This window comes from Nothobranchius furzeri, chromosome 19 (assembly GCF_043380555.1).
Source record: "Nothobranchius furzeri strain GRZ-AD chromosome 19, NfurGRZ-RIMD1, whole genome shotgun sequence".
NCBI lineage: Eukaryota > Metazoa > Chordata > Actinopteri > Cyprinodontiformes > Nothobranchiidae > Nothobranchius > Nothobranchius furzeri.
In genome coordinates this window covers 11,311,563-11,327,910 of record NC_091759.1, presented here as the reverse complement: position 1 = coordinate 11,327,910, position 16,348 = coordinate 11,311,563, and the positions used below count along the sequence as shown (strand labels likewise).

Sequence of the window (16,348 nt, the reverse complement as noted above, 5' to 3'; positions counted from 1 at the left end):
AGATCCTGATACGCTCCTGCCTGACATATTTATTTTATTCACGGAAAAACATCAGACTAGTGATTTCTCTTGGCGTTCAGTTTATACATTCAAACAGCACAGCACTCTATTTAAACTACTTACATGTAAGTCTATGTTATTTGTCCATCCATCCATTTTCATCCGCTTATCCGGAGTTGGGTTGCGGGGGCAGTAGCCTAAGTCGAGAGGCCCAGACTTCCCTCTCCCCAGCCACTTGGGCCAGCTCCTCCGGGTAAATCCGAAGGGGTTCCCCGGCCAGGTCCGGTAAGAAGTCCGCTCTGACAGCTTCTGGCGTTTTTAAAAAGTATCCCAGGGGCACGGTAAGGGTCAGAGATGTTTAGTCTATTTAATTTCTGACTGTATAAAACGATTTCTTCGGTTTTAAAGTGTGAAGTAAACTCCTACGAAGTAAAATCCAAGCCGATCCTGTTCATGTTCATGTTTACGATTCGTGTTTGTTTACCTTTTTTTCCTGCCAACATGGCGTCTACTAACTGAGAGTCACGTGGGGTCCGGAGCTCTATAGCAGCATAAATGTTTAAAAATATGTTTTGCATTAGCCACAATGTTATTTTTAAGAATATATTATGTTCCAATAACAGAAATTTACTGTGACTATCTGATCAGAAGGGTTAGTGAATTATTTAAATTGTATCACAAATACTTGTAGGTTGTTTCAATAAACAGTCCTGTAAATAATGAAAGAAGAACAGTGAGAGAAGTGAACATCTTTAACTGTAACTGACCTGAAAAGCCCTCTAGTGCACCCTCGTGACTCCTGGTTGGGGCTTCTGTGGTGTCCTGAGGGCTCAGGAACAACCCAATAACATGTGCACGATGAAAACCAAAGCTAATTGTGACATGTTTCTGTTTTTGGTCCAAGCTTGTCTTCGGTCCAGAACATAATGAGAATTTGGAGTTTGTAAAAGATGGAAAATAATGAGGGAAGGTGATTCCTTTGCCTTGATTGTCCTGTCAGTAGTGTCGGCGGACCGTGTTTGCAACCAGGAAACCATCATTTCCACTCGCCGCTAGATTTTCCTCTTGTGTGTTTGGGAGGTTTTGACCTTTGAATGACAAAATGTGAGATCAGAAACATTTCCAGACAGATATGAAATGTTCATAGTTTATAATTATTCACCTCAGTGAGCTTAGCACTCAGTTTGATGAGTTTTTTTTTTATCCATATCGAGACGTTTTTAAAGTTTTTCTGTGAACTTTGGCTGCTTTTCTACTCTTTTTTTCCTTTTGTCCATTCCTTCTCTCAAACATGTGCTTAAAAATAAAAAAATTGGACCATCTGATGACAGAATGAGACGTGTCAATTAAAAATAAAATGTGTTTTTAATGATCATGGTGGAAATCAAGGTTTTCACTGAGGAGCTAGAGTGAGCTCTGGAGGGGCCCATCCTGTTTAGGGTGGGTTTGTTTGTTGTTTGCAGTAGTGTTGTGGTGATGGGGTTCATTTTGGCCATCAACCTGGTGGCCATCTTGAGTACACTCCGTGGTGCTGGGGGGCGTGCTACAGAATTGGGCCACCTCTCTGCTCCACTGGTTTCATGTTTAATTTGCCCGCTCCAAATAATCTCCATGAAGACTAGGGAGGAGCTTAGCTAGGTCCCGCTAAAGTAGCTGAAGGGAATTCTCAAAAGAAGAAAAGGACTTGAAGAATTTTGTGTTATGAGGAACGAGGAGTGAAAGGAAAAACTGTTTATGATGGAACTTCTTTTAATTTTTTCTTGCTTTTAAGGGAGGGGGTGTTACAGTTGTTGCCTCTTTGGGCCAGGAGCAGGAGTTCAGAACTGGAATCAGCTCCATCTCCTGCTCTCCAGTGAGATTAGGCCCAATCCCAATACTCGCACTGAGCCCTGTAATCTTCAGCAAATTGCACTTGGAGGAAGTGCGCAGTAATGCTTCGAGTGCGTGGTACACAAGTGTGCAAATACTTGCAGAATTGAGACAGGGAGCATCGTGTCATCGATAGCGACGCATGCCGCGATGCTGGTCGCCGTGATACTTTTGAAAAGAACTCCTTTAACAACTTTCAAACAAACAATTATTTGAAATATTATCACATTCGTTGCTGCTTTGTCTAAAAGTTTTAGAGCATCAACTAATCATCCTAAAATTAACGACTAGCAAAAGGGGCGTGATCAACTTCCGCACCTGATAATCGCGACACCCGCACGCACTCGCATCCCTGGTCAGGATCGTGCAATTGAAGGGTGCAAGTGTGAAAGTGTGAGTATTGGGATTGGGTCTCTGGAACACCAAGCATGGGTTCCACCCCTCCTGCTCCTCCCTTCAGCCAACACAACTGCACCCAATCTGGCAATCACCACCTGAGGATTTAAAATGGCAGAGTTGGCAGCAGCAAGGTGGGATTGAATTTAGTTTTTTTATTTAGTTTTTTTACGCTCTTACTCCAACTCACACTCCAGCACAGTATGTGGCGGAAATGCACCTAGAAGTTAGATGCCACCTGCCAATAAACACGACGAAGAAGAAGAAGCAAGGTGGGATTGGGTCTGTGACATCTCCTCTAATTGTTCCACTTTGAGTTTGTTGGCTCTTAAGGGTTTTTACTGAGGAGCTAGTGGTTATTTATTTATTTATTTATTTAGTAGCCTTGGGGCTTTGCTGTCTTTTTAAAACTGAAGGGCAGTCAGAACCCCACTGGCTTCCTCCTGCCACAGCAGCTGTATGATCAGAGGACATTTGTTTGTGAAATTGTGGTGAATTTAAAGTGTTTTGTTTTAAATTTGAAAAGCAGGAGCCACAGACAGCGTGAACAAACATGTGTTTTTACCATTGTAGGAGCTCCAGTACTTTAAAATCATTTTATAATAAAAACATGGTTTGACCCTTTTAACATCTCGCACGTGCCTTTTTGTGTTACGCCACTGTCCATTAACACCAACACCCAGTCGTAGCATCCAGTCAAGCTGCAGCTAGTAACAATTAAATGTTTAGAAACATTTACTTTTTTAAATGTTAAGATCCGTTCTAAATAAAAAGCAGAGAGTTTGTTTCACATGAGGTTAGGTCTGATTCAGCCTCTCTGCTCTGTGATGCAAACAGAAACCTGCAGTGTGGCTTCACCCTCAGGGTCAGGTTTAGCTCATCATCAGGTGGCTGATCAACTTCCTCAGAGCTACACGAGCTTTGGTTTGTTGTGTTTAACTGACTACTTCACCACAAAGCCACATCTAAGAGCAGCAAGCTTTGGCAGATGCATACTTTCAGGCTTACAACAGCTTTCTCTTAGTGTGAGTCGTTTTTTTTCCCCTCTAAGCAGCTGTGGTGCGATATGACTTCAGGCCGTGAATCTGTAAGTGACGAAGAGATGCAGCTCACTCCTGGTTCTCCTGGTTTTCTGCACCACTTCAATACATTACATCACCATGGATCAGGTTTTCATTGCATGTACAACCAGCCCAGCAGGACCCGTCTGCCTCCTCAGCAGCAACACACACACACACACAGGTAAAACCAGTGTACATACGTAACTCATCAATTTTCTGTCTTAATGACGGTTTCACAGCAGCGGCACAAGGCCCCTTCTGTTTTTACATTTACAAAGTAAAGATTTAACGCAAAGTGGGAAATAACCAGGCACTCTGGAATTGTGCAAAATTGACCTGCAAACGGGCTCGGATGTAGGCATGGGCAAGGAGGGGCAATGCCCCCCTAAAATTAGTGACTGCCCCCCCAAATGTGATGACATGTAGAAATCTCAAATTTGAAAAGATCTGATGAAAAAGGGTCAGAGTGCTCTCTCTCTCTCTCTCCCCCCTCACTCAAAGTAGCTGCTTATTGGTAGATGCATAGGGAGGGTGTAGCCAGCCACTGCACTTCGTTCTCTGTGTCTCACTCGCTTCACACGCCTCAGACTAGTGATGGGAATTCTGGCTCTTTTTAGAGAGCCGGTTCTTTTGGCTCCCAAGTGGCTCCTCAGTTTTTCTGTTGCGTAGAGTACATTTATAACCAAAATAATGCACAACTATATGTAAAATGATTTACTAATGTAACAAAATGCAATATATCAAATATTTATCTTTTCTATGGATTTAATAACTGAACACTTTAAGAAATCTCCACTTTCCGATTGCTGGCGCTCACTTTCTCACCGTCTTTGTCGCACTCTCCTCTCTCTCGCTCACCTTTTTCGTCCTCATTTCCTCTCGTTTCCCTCCACCCGCATGTGCTCTGCTGTGTGTCTGAGGCCTAGTCCGCACGTAGCCGGGGTTTTTTAAAAACGAATATCAGCCCCTCCAAAAACTTGCATCCACACCACCTCGTTTTAAAAACAAACTCTGTCCACACGTACCCGGATAAATACGTTGTTAAGGACATGCCAGACCTGTAGGCGGCAGTACTTCCCCGTTCTTAACCTCGTCCTTCGTCTGTGGTCTTCCACAAGGAGCAGTAATTCCGCTTGCAAAAACAAACAAGCAAAAAGCGCTTGGACAACTGATAAAGCGAGCGCAGCTCTGAGGGCATCCATGATGTCGGCTAGTGTAAACACAGGTCGCACACGTGATGTCAGCATTTTTTTGTCGCGGAAAGTGACGTTGCAGACCTTAAAACTCCGGTTTTGTCTGTCCACACGCAGACACCCAAAACGGAGAAAACGCAGATCTTCACTTTGGCCGGAGTTTTTAAAAAACTCTATTTTCGTGTGGATGACAGGCCAACACGTAGAAAAATATCTACGTTTTGGCAGATCCCCGCTACGTTTGGACAGGGCCTGAGTCTGATCCTCCCTCTTCCCCGCCCCTACTGCTCTGTTTGTGGACAGTCTGGACACGCAGTTACACATGTTGACCAATCGCCTGTAGCTTTCACCAAAGCAAGAGGGGAGGGGGGAGGGGACGGCTCCCAATGACGAGCCGGTTCCCATCGTTCACTTCAAAGAGCCGGCTCTCAGAGCCGCTTCGTTCGCGACCGACTCATCACTACCTCAGACAGTCATCAGCAGCAGAACACAGAGATGAACCGTTGTTATCTGAGCTCAGCCACTGGTTGAAGTTTTCTTCTGTCGGTCACTGAAACTATTTGGTAATCTTTCTCAAGGTTTAAGTTTGCCTCGTGCTCTTCTTTAAATTGTTTTTGAAGTGAACCGAGTCGACATGCGCAGGTTTCTGGTTTCTAAACCGAGCAACAGCGCTAAGGCACTAGCGGCAGAAGCCGGCTCGTCGGCTGCTGCTTCTCAACTCGCCACAACCAGTTGCACAAGCACCGCAGCCCCTCCTGCTGTCCCCGTCGCTACCAACCCAGCCGTCCCTGTGGGTGACACCGGCCTGAACAGTAGCGCACCGTCCCAACCCACCACTCTTGTTTTCCCCAAGCGCCATTTTGGGAAGAACATGCGCTCATTTTGCCCTGCCTGGTATCGTGGGAGACCATGGCTAGAATATTCAGTAAAGCTGGATGCGTGCTTTTGTTTCCCATGTCGCAAATTTGGGAAGAACAATGATAGGGATTTGGTTTTCACAAAACAAGGATTTAATAAAAACAGCACTGGAAAAAGACAGGGGACTCACAAAGCATGCATCAAGTCAATGCCACATAAAACATGAAAAAGCTGGTCTGAAATGTCCCAAAGAGAGGCCACAGGGTAAACGATAGGTAATTTAATAAGTCTCACACAAATCGAGAAAAACTGAGAAAAACAGATAATACGTAAAAACTATTGGAGAAGTCGTTCAGTTCCCAGCAGTAAATGAACTGCCACTTCGTGGCAGTGTGGAAATCTCCAGTGGTGATGATTTCTCTGCAGGACTGTTCTTAAAAATGGTCGACTACACACTGGCCAAAGACTCCAAATTTAATTAAATAAACAAACACATCCCAGAAAATGCAAAATACACTCTCACAACATACAAAATGAAATGATTGCAACACTGGCAAAAATGGTATTAAAAAAGATCAAAGATAATTATGACAAAGCTGATTATGCTGGGTTTTGCATTAAAAGTGATGGAACTAGGGACAGATGTGGAGACTCAGTCAGTCATGGTTAGATTTGTCTGTAATGGCATTCCAGAGGAACACCTGATGCTTGACCTCAGTCAGAGCTGAATTCATTACCACCTGCACCACTCTTTGAAATAGGAAAATTCCTCCTAAAAGTTCTGGGTTCCTTGAGCATCTCTCTGACTCAGGCTATAGTGCAGCTGAAATGATCAGTCAGTGCTATGATGGAGCTTCTGTCATGAGTGGGGTCAGGGGTGGGTTCAGGCCTTACTGCAGAAGAAGGTAGGGAAGGATGTTCCCTACATCCACTGCTACAACCACCAGCTGCACTTGGCATTGGTCCATGCAATGAAGGCAGAACCATGTGCAAAAACCTTTTTTGATCTTTCAGGATCTCTATTCTCATTTTTCCACCGTCATTATGTTTCACAGAACTATGACGTTCCCTCCCTGAAACGACTGTTGGAGATCAGGTGGACAAGCCACCATGATGGGACCAAGTGCCTTGTGGAGAATCAGGATGCTATTATGAGTATCCTGTCAGAGGTTACAGAGGACAGCTGCTGCTGTTGATATCTGTACAGAGGCATCAGGGCTGTTGATGATGTTTACAGTTTTTTTCTCAGTTGCTTTGGTGCATTTCTCACAACAGAATTAAACTTTGCACAACAGTTAGTTCAACCTCCATAACATGTAGTCGTTTTGGCACAACCTAGTGGCGGTTTCATGTTCATTTCGTCCAAAGGCAAATGCCTTTGGACAGGAAGCAGTTGAGTAAGTACAAATGTATAAAGAATGGTCACTTTTGACTTGCTATTCATCACTATCTCCTTGCTTTTATCATGAATGTCACAATTATTTATACTTGTACCGGCTGAATGGTCATTGCCCTTACAACTAATAGTCTTAATTTCATTGCTCGTGTCATTGCACTCAACATTGTTGAACATCCTGTCAAACACTTTGTACACCCATTTTGAAAACCCTATTTTTAAGGAGTTTCCATGGAAATCTCCATAAATTACTTTTCTCAGGTGAAACTTATCTCACACTAATGAAAATTGGTGTGTGTCCTGGTGACAATCGGACAATGTATGTAGTGGTTTGGGATAATGTTAGCTTCCATCACTCTGCTGTAGTCAGGCAGTGGTTTGCAGCACACGACAGGATGCTTATGGAGTTTCTTCCTCCTTACACTCCATTCCTGAATCCAACTGAGGAGTTTTTCTCTTCCTGGAGGTGGAAGGTATATGACAGGCATCCACATACCCAAATGGCCCTGCTAGCAGCCATGGATGCAGCTTGTGATGACATCACAGCAGAGTCCTGCAGAGGGTGGATTCGACACTCCAGGAGATACATTCCCAGATGCATCGATAGAGCTGACGTTCCCTGTGACGTTAATGAAAATATGTGGGCAGACAGACGGGAGCGTCTAGATATCAATGCAGCAATATCTGTTCAGTTTTTTGTTTTTGTTTTGTTTCATAACTACTGCAGTAAGGTTTACAGTCTACGTGAGTTTATGTTTGCTGTAAAATGTTTGTTTTACTGTATTTCCCCAGTTGCACAACGCTGTGAACAGTTTCAATTAAATATTATCAAGAGTGCATATGAAGTGTCTTGATTTTCCTTTACAATTGATGGTTTTCAACATGCCATGCATGCTGTCCAGACTTGACATGTCACTGGGAAGCACCTACAAAGAAATCCGTCACAATGAGAACATGTTCAAACCATTTGATTTTGTGTCCAAAGGTGCTGTAATGACTTGTAATTGTGACAGCCCGGACACTTTGATTGATATAAGTACTTGCTTCTGATGAATATATCATCTTTTTTGATTAAGGGACTTGCTTTTGAAGCATTGACTACTTATTTTGAGCAACTGACTTTTCTTTTTGATGAAGTGACTCACTTTTGCAAGTTATCCACCATGTTTTGCAGTTTGCACTAATTGTTTTGAGAAGATTCTTAATAGTGGTGCAGAGATCAATTCTGTTGTGAGAAATGCACCAAAGCAACTGAGAAAAACTGTAAGGAGGCACAATTTCTTTGAAATAGGAAAATTCCTCCTAAAAGTTCTGGGTTCCTTGAAGTCTGCAAATTCTATGCTGCAGGCTCATTCTGTTGACCTGTGCTGTGCCCCCCCCCCCCACCCCACCCCCACCCCCACCCCCGATATTCTACCTGCACCCCTTTGTAGGGCTGGCTAAATCCGGCCCTGCCTGCAAATCTTTATAACTGCCCCACAATTTTTTAAATGAAAATATCAATGTTCCCATTCATTTGTTATTTCCATTGTCTCTAAAAAAATGTATGCCTTATGAGTCATCCTCTGTTAAAAAAAAAAAGCTCTGGTGCTCCTGTTTCAGGAAGCAGAAGTTAGCTGGCAGAGAAGGGAACAGAAACCCACAGAATTTTGACTCTTACTCATGATATTCGGACATATTGCCTCTGCTTTGTTTACATAATAAAAAAAAGATCTTCTGCTGCCTCCATTCATTCTGCAATGTTAATGTTTTATATCCACAAATAATACAAGCATGAAATAGTTCTGCCATCTTGTGGAGTTGCCAATGCTAATGGTTAGCTTCTACATGTGTTCTGCTCTGGACGCTAAATCAACAACTGCCTTTCTCAGTCGCAAGCAAAGCTGACTCCATCTCCATGAATGCTAATTTGCAATCTGATGTAGGATTGTCAGGCTCTGCTCTCTGTTGGATGCTAAACCAACCACAGTCTTCCTTTGTCACGAGTGAGTCCATGAATGCTAACGTGAAGAGCATGAACGTCACTAGGATTGAGAGATAGGGGGGGCTTAGCCCCAGGAGCTTGACCTTGAACATTTTTTTCACACCCTGCAAAAACTTTGTCAATTAATTCATTATCTGAAGAACATTTAACGAAACCTATTATTTTATCACTTTCTTTTCCTTTCCTACCTTTGTGCATTTTCTCTCTTCTTTTTATAAAAAAAAATAACACTTAATCAGTTCATTAGTGGGGTCTATGTTGAAGAAAGATTTTATATAAGTCCATTAAAAATTAGTTTTGTTATATTTCCAAATAAAGCTATTCATTTCAGTCTACTGCACTTAACGGGGGAAATGTTGCAGTCATTTGTGTAATTACAACTTGCTCTATTATAAATGTTACTGAAATATGACAAAGAACAAATGAATAATTGTCAAACTTTTATTCTGCCAAATGAGTGTGCAGTTGACAGTTTTAATATATGAATAACACTGATATGATATGGAATAAAGGAGTATGTAATTAATAATTACAAGACAAAATAACAGTATATATAAAAATTAGGGGTGGGACTTGATTAAAATTTTTAATCTAATTAATTAGAGGCTTTGTAATTAATTAATCTAAATTAATCGCATTTTAATCGTTCAGGAAAATGTGCTCTCAAAGCAAAACTTAATTAAAATTATGAGACAGAGAATTAAACATTAGACATAGTCATTACTGTAAAACTAAAGCTTTTAATAAAAAAAATGCATTTTAATTAATCAAATGTCACTGTGCGATGTGAAACAAAACCCAAATCAACTAAAATTTATAATTACAAATAGAAAACATCTGCAAAGGGTTCCTCAACCTTTAAATAGTCTCTCTGTCTAGTTGAATGACTGAAATAAATTAGACTTTGCACCAGATTCTAATTTTTCCAGTTTCACTTGTTTGTATAATTGGGAGTTTTTATTAGCATTTCTACTCATAATGTAGTAAAAACACATAAATAATAATCCTTCAAAATGACAGTAGAACAGGCACAAATATGATCTAGGGCTTAAATGTACTAACTTTTAACACCAGAGCAGGAGTGGCATATTCTGAGAATGATCAGGAACACTAACTGGTTCCAGTTGGATGACTGGAGGTTGATGGGATGATAAAAGATCATGGCGAGGAAATAATGATCTGACGAACAGGTGAGCGGACCTTCCTTACATGGGAAGTCCTGATGTCACATTAAGAAGGGGATGCTGCAGGCCCGCAGATTCACGCCTGCTGCAGCGAATCTGGTGTGATCTCCAGCCTGATCACAACTTCCTCGTTCCTCGCTGCCCCTGATGCACTTGAGTATCCGCCCCTTAGCTGATGACAGCTTCAACACACCTCGCTGCTTAATGATAGTAATTCATGTGATGTTTAGACACGTTGTTTGTAATTGTTTACAGAGTAGTGAGAACACGGAGCGTTCTCCCAGCGGCAGCCAGGTTCCTCTCGTTTGTCTTACTTTCATAAACTACTGTTAGGGCTCAGAATTATTCTGTCTGGTGCTTTCAGCGTTGCACAAATGTTACGTAAATGTTAAAAATTTAGCTTACCGCAACTTTTGTAAAGTTCCCGGTGCCACCGGGCAGCTGCAGCAGAGACGATCTCTGAAAAATGTCCGCGACACGGACTCCGTTGTTGTCTGGAAGTTTTTTTTTTCAAGTTAAGAAAAGAGGCGGCCGTGTTTCCTAAATCCTGCCTCAGTCCAAGCAAGGCAACTTCTTTCCATTTTTATTCCGTTAGTAGCCATTAGCACTGTGCATTGTTGTGTGCGTCAGTGATATTCTGTCTACGAGGAAGTCGTGCAATGACAAAGGTTCCGTCGTGCTCGAAATGCAAGCTGCGATTAAATGCGTGAAATTTTTTAACGTGTTGTTTTTGTCTAATTAATCATAATAACACGTTAAAGTCCCAGCCCTAAAAAAAACTCAAAATGATAGGGGGGCTTGTGATTATTTTAGGGGGGCTGAAGCCCCCCTAAAACGGACTTAACAACGTCAGCGGTGAAGAGCCTTTTTCTGACCCAAGCATTTCCCCATCCCCGAAATAGGGGTAGTAGACTATTTTCAGCCTGCGTGTGAAACCCAGAGTGACCAGATAAAAAAAAAACAAAGTAAAAATGGTATCTCAGTGAACTTGCTCTTTAAAAAAGTGAGAATCTAATATGTCATGTTACATAATATATGCAACTTAAACAGTAGACATAGCAAAAACCCACAACACAGGTTTAATCTGTGAGTGAAGGAAACGATAAAACCTCCTAACTCAACGGATTCTTCTGGATTTAATACAGCTTAACATAAAAATATTCAAAATCAGTTTTCCACAAATGCTGTTATCATTTTTACCCAAATGCACGAACAAAGTCCTCACATTTCTAACCTACCCTTCAGGTTTGTCAAAATAAAAGTCAGCGCTTCTGTTGACCTCAGGGTTTCCTTGTTGTGGTGAAGGAATGTAACGGCTCATCATCATCTAACCATTAAATCTCTGCTTGACAGCCAGTCTGACACTTTTTGTGCCACTTTAATGGGATGTGCACTCTAACCATCATTTCAAAACAAACACCACACATGTGCATGGAGCTATTTTAAACATGTCACACACAAACCGAAGACCGGGAAGCTCAGATTGTTTAGTCTTCTGGTTGTTTTTGAGGTAATTTATCACAATCGGGTCCCCTAAACACACGTTAAAGTTCCCTCACGCCTTTCAAATCCTGACGACTAAAGGGCTGAACTCACAGTGATGAATGGTGCATTTATTGTCAGAAACTTGCAGAGGAAACACAGACCATAAACACTGAGCATTGCATGTCACAGCACATAAATGCAGCAGAAGTGAACGCACTGTGGTGCGTGGCGACAATACAAGCAAACACGTTGGGTAAAAGACATGCTGGTTTTTACTCTCACCTCTGACTCACAGTTTCCATTTAAACAACTGGGATTCAGCAGCGAGCGGACGGTCACGGTGAGTGATGCGTTTGCCTTAAAAACAAGGAAAACACACAGAGAACACATGGAGGCACATAAACCAACGTCAAGCAGTGAGAGATGAGTCTTAACCAACCAGCTGCCTGCCAGACGCGGAGCTGAACTGTCCTGTTCTGCAACAGGCCTCAGAAACGTGCATGATCTTGGTGTTTCAAGGTGAACAATGTAACACTAAAAAGTTCATGTTGTGTTATGGATTTAACCCTCCCCTTGTCTTTATGGGTGACCCTGTAAGGAAAGGTGACCGTTGAGCAGGATTGATGGTTTATCCCTTGAGGTCCATGCGGCAGGGGTGAGGTGGTGCTCACTCCTCACCCCTGCCGCATGGACCCGAGGGATAAACCATCAATCCTGCTCAACGGTCAACTTTCCTCACAGGGTCACACCCATTAGGACAGTGGGAGGGTTAAATCATCCCTATCCTTTTAAGGAAACTTTTGATTTAATGATCTTGGTTCTGAGGTTTCCACCTTATTTTCTATGCGATTGTGCCTTGTTTTTGTATAAAACCCTTAATACAGTGATCCCTCGTTTATCGCGGTAGATGTGTTCCAGACCTGGCCGCGATAGGTGAAAATCCGCGAAGTAGGGACACCATATTTACAGTACAGTACTATATTGAATTATCGTATGATCACATTCTCTTTTTGTGGGTAAAACTCAAGAAAACATTTTTTACTTGTTTTTTTTTTATGGTTTTATTACAAAAAGTGTATTTTATGATGAAATTGCTGAAAAAAAACAGGAATTTCTTGATATTTCGCATAGAAAAATACTGTGAATCGGCGAATTTCCCTTGAATAAGGCTCCAAAGAAAAAATCCGCGAAGTCGTGAATCCGCGATAAACGAACCGCGAAGTAGCGAGGGATCACTGTAGTCTATTGCTTAGTTGTCTAAATCTTTTACGTGGTATTTACCCAGAAAACAAACAAGCATTTACTTCTAGAAGCTGTCCTCTCAGAAACTAACCTGAAACTCGTAATTTTATTTTGTAATTTGAAAAAAGCAATGCAGTTTGGTATTACAGAGGATTTATAAATTGTTGGATGATTTTGAAAGCATGAGAAACCACTCAAGTTGATAAATCATGGATATGCCAGTTGTAGTCAAACAATGTGCGATGTCTACACACTGCACACAAACTGCTTTCATTCCCTGCTCAGACCAAAAATCTTGTTGAATAAAACGTGACTTTTAAGTAAACAATCAAGGCAGATCGTGCTTCATGCTTCCATCACCTTGCTCTCTGATTGACTACGTCACATTCAGCAGGCCTCACGCATGTTTGTCCTCCATAATCAGACGGAGACGATCCAACATGTTCCAAAGTCGGGATTTAAGATCGAAGCGGTCCCAATGTCCTTCTGAGAAGATCAAAGCATTCGTAACACCACACAAGGTAGGATTATCTCATAAGATTATCTTTAGAGCCTTTATAGTAGTTTTGCACAACCTTAAGGTGGTTGGAAGGGACAGGGCTGGTCAAAAATGTGCACGATTATCCTTAGCTGCTCCTTTTTGCTACAAAGCTACTTTAAAGACCAAGTTCACTGAGAACCCATTATTTACTTGTCATTTTTAAAAATACAGTCAGCCACTCTGAGTTCAACACACAGGATAAACATGTAAATAGTCTTCTACCTCTATTTACTGCTTTAGCTGTCGATAGAAAAAAGACGAAGAAATGCTCGGATTAGAAAATCGCATACGTAAAAATGTACAGTTAGCAGTAGCAACTTCACAACACAGCAGAACTCCTCCAGGCTTGTGTTACATGTGGAGATAAAACATCAACGTAGAGTTGTGCTGCTCTCAGCCAATCAGAGGCAAGATGTTAAAATATGGAAAGCGCCAGAGCTTTTTTTCCCCACAGAGATCGACTCACAAGTTATTCGTTCGTACTGAAGACCACTGCAAAGGTATTGAAATTAGTGAAGGGGGGTCTGATTTTGCAAGACATTCCAACATTTCTTCCCACTTTTATGTTCTTGTTTTCTTTCAGATCTTTAGTTCTTCTCCTCAGTCATTATTTAAACATCTGGAGCTTCACACTTTTTGTCTCATAAAGAAGAAAAACATGGAGCAGACAAAGGTGGAAACCTGAAGTGGAAAGTGAAATTTTCATGACTAAAAGCAGTGTTGGGCAAGTTACTTCAAAACTGTAATGCATGATTTATTACTTGTTACCCTCATTTTAAAGTAATTCATTACATTACAATATTACTGATTTAAAAATGTAAGGCATTACTTTAAGTTACTTTCACCAAAACAACTTCAATAGGAATCTGGTAATCTGACACTCAGTGAGCTCATGACATATATGTGGACAGTGATGTGGTGTCTGAGCTAGGATTGCTGTTAAAAACAGTCAGATATAATAACAGTACTTTAAAATGATTGTTTATTAAATAAAAACAACAACAATCTGTACTCTCAGTGCGCTGCCATCTTAGATTAACTGAGCAGGGAGTGAGGTGGTGGGGGCTCCAAGCCTATATTTGCCTTGGTCCTCAAATGCCTTGATACGGCCCTGGATGTGGGACTGACTTCTGGGGTAATCTGATTCTATCACATGTATAAATATTAAATGCTTATATATTATTGCTTTTCACTGGTAAAAATGTGTATTGGGGATAAATCTACCTACTTTTTTCTTTTCAAGCACTTTGTTTTGTTTTCTTGATTTTCTTTGAATAATTTCCGGCCCTTTCTCTCTCTAACCTTCCTGCAATCTGCATGTTTTCTCCGTCTTCCAGAAAAACTGTTTCCTAGACTTCCTACTTTCTAACTAATCAGCCAAAGGGACCTACCGAACGCAAAAATTAATCTGTGCTGCGCTCCAGCAGCAATGAGTTGAAATCACCGGGGCACAGATTATGAACTCAGCTGAAAAGTACACGAAGCACCAGAGAATATGGGCTGATATAAACGATCGCAAACGAATTACTTTGTTTTGGTGGAGCGATTTTGTGAATATAACAGCGGCCGCATGCAGGACGCAGCTGGAGTATTTGAGCCATCACCGCTGCGTCCTCTCTGCTCATAGAATGCCCGCAAAGCTGAGTCTATAAATGACGTCATTTATGTGGATATTGGATCTTTTTTCAGGCTTCCTTTAATTTGAACTTTTAAGAAACCCACGTTTTGATTCTGGGTTTAAAAATGCATTGTAATTACTGCGTTACTGACAATTGTACCGAGTAAATATTACCATTTTCTTTCCCTGTAATGCCTTACACTACCACATTACAGCAAAAAGCAATGCATTACAGTAATTAATTACTTTTGTACCGCATTACTCCCAACACTGACTAAAAGCCACATTCATTCATGCATGAGTAGACATTGTAACAGAGTGAAAGGGTTAGCCACAGGTTCAGCTGCTTTCTGACGCAACATTTTTCTTTGGTAACAGAAATCAAGATTGATACAAGAACCACGTCTCACTTCACTCCTACCTCATCTGTCTGGCTGTTGAGAAAATACTTCACTTGCATTGCTGAAGGTCATAGGTTTCTCAGCGAATTGACGTCCAGCTTCTGATCTGGATGAACTCCAGCGACGGAGGCAGTCTTTGCTTTGGCTGAATGACACAGACGATACACAAATCCTTGTAAAGTCCTTCAAATGTCACAGAAACACAGTGTGTTGTCAGCGTGATCCAACTTTACTGCATCCAAAAACAAAATATGGTATTCATTTGTTTTATATGCATATCTCTGAAAGATAACAGACTACATGACAGGCCAGCTGGATGTAGGTCATGAGGTTGAATAAGCACTGGTGCAACACTTCTCTTTAGAGGTATCAGGAACATTTTAAACTATGACCAAAATGCTGCAAAATGACTCAAAACATCTCCACATGCAGTACAAACAAACCTGCAAATATCACAAACAAATTAGAAAAACTAAAGAATCACAAAAAGATCAGAAATCAATAATGCACGGCAAGAACAGATAAAAAATACAAAACTGCACTGGTGATTGCAGAAAATGTTGCAAGAAAATGTAAAAAAAATTATGTTTTTATAGGAAAAAGAAAAACTCAAATTCCTCACTTAAATAATTTAGAATAGCTGACCTCAACTGAATGCTAAACAACTACAAGGTTCAGTAAAATGATTTATTTAAATTGGTTTTAAATGTAACACTGTAATTTGTTGGGTCACTTTGTGTTGTCTAATCATGTTGGCACAGCTGTTTCCCACTTAAAAGATTGCTGAATTGTTCCAGCAGGGCTGGAGAGGATTTTCCTCTACGAAACATTTTTGTGTTCTTTCATTCAAGCGTTTTTCTGACAGTTGTAAACTTTTGAGGTGTGAGAGATGTTGCACAAATGTCAGAGAAGTTGGAACATTCAGCGACGAAAAGCAGAAAAGTAAAGTCTCTTCGTGGCTGGGCTGTATTAGACCTGATGCTGTATGAAAGATACAGAAAATGTTGCAAGTTTATATAAATAAATAAAACTTGACACACTGTTGTGCACAAAGGATTGTTAGAAACCCAGGCTGACATTTTCATGGCTATCTTAAGAAAAACAGCTAAACTAAGTTAGT

At 41.1% G+C, this 16,348-nt stretch overlaps 1 long non-coding RNA gene across 1 annotated transcript; it reads right to left on the bottom strand.

Moving 5' to 3' along the window:
* Positions 1-978: 978 nt before the first annotated feature.
* On the bottom strand, positions 979-15,290 carry LOC139064295 (uncharacterized). The gene is made up of 3 exons (XR_011517369.1): positions 15,249-15,290; positions 11,709-11,783; positions 979-1,088 (listed from the first exon to the last, which is right to left on the bottom strand). It is a non-coding gene; the product is annotated as an uncharacterized lncRNA (long non-coding RNA).
* Positions 15,291-16,348: the final 1,058 nt, after the last annotated feature.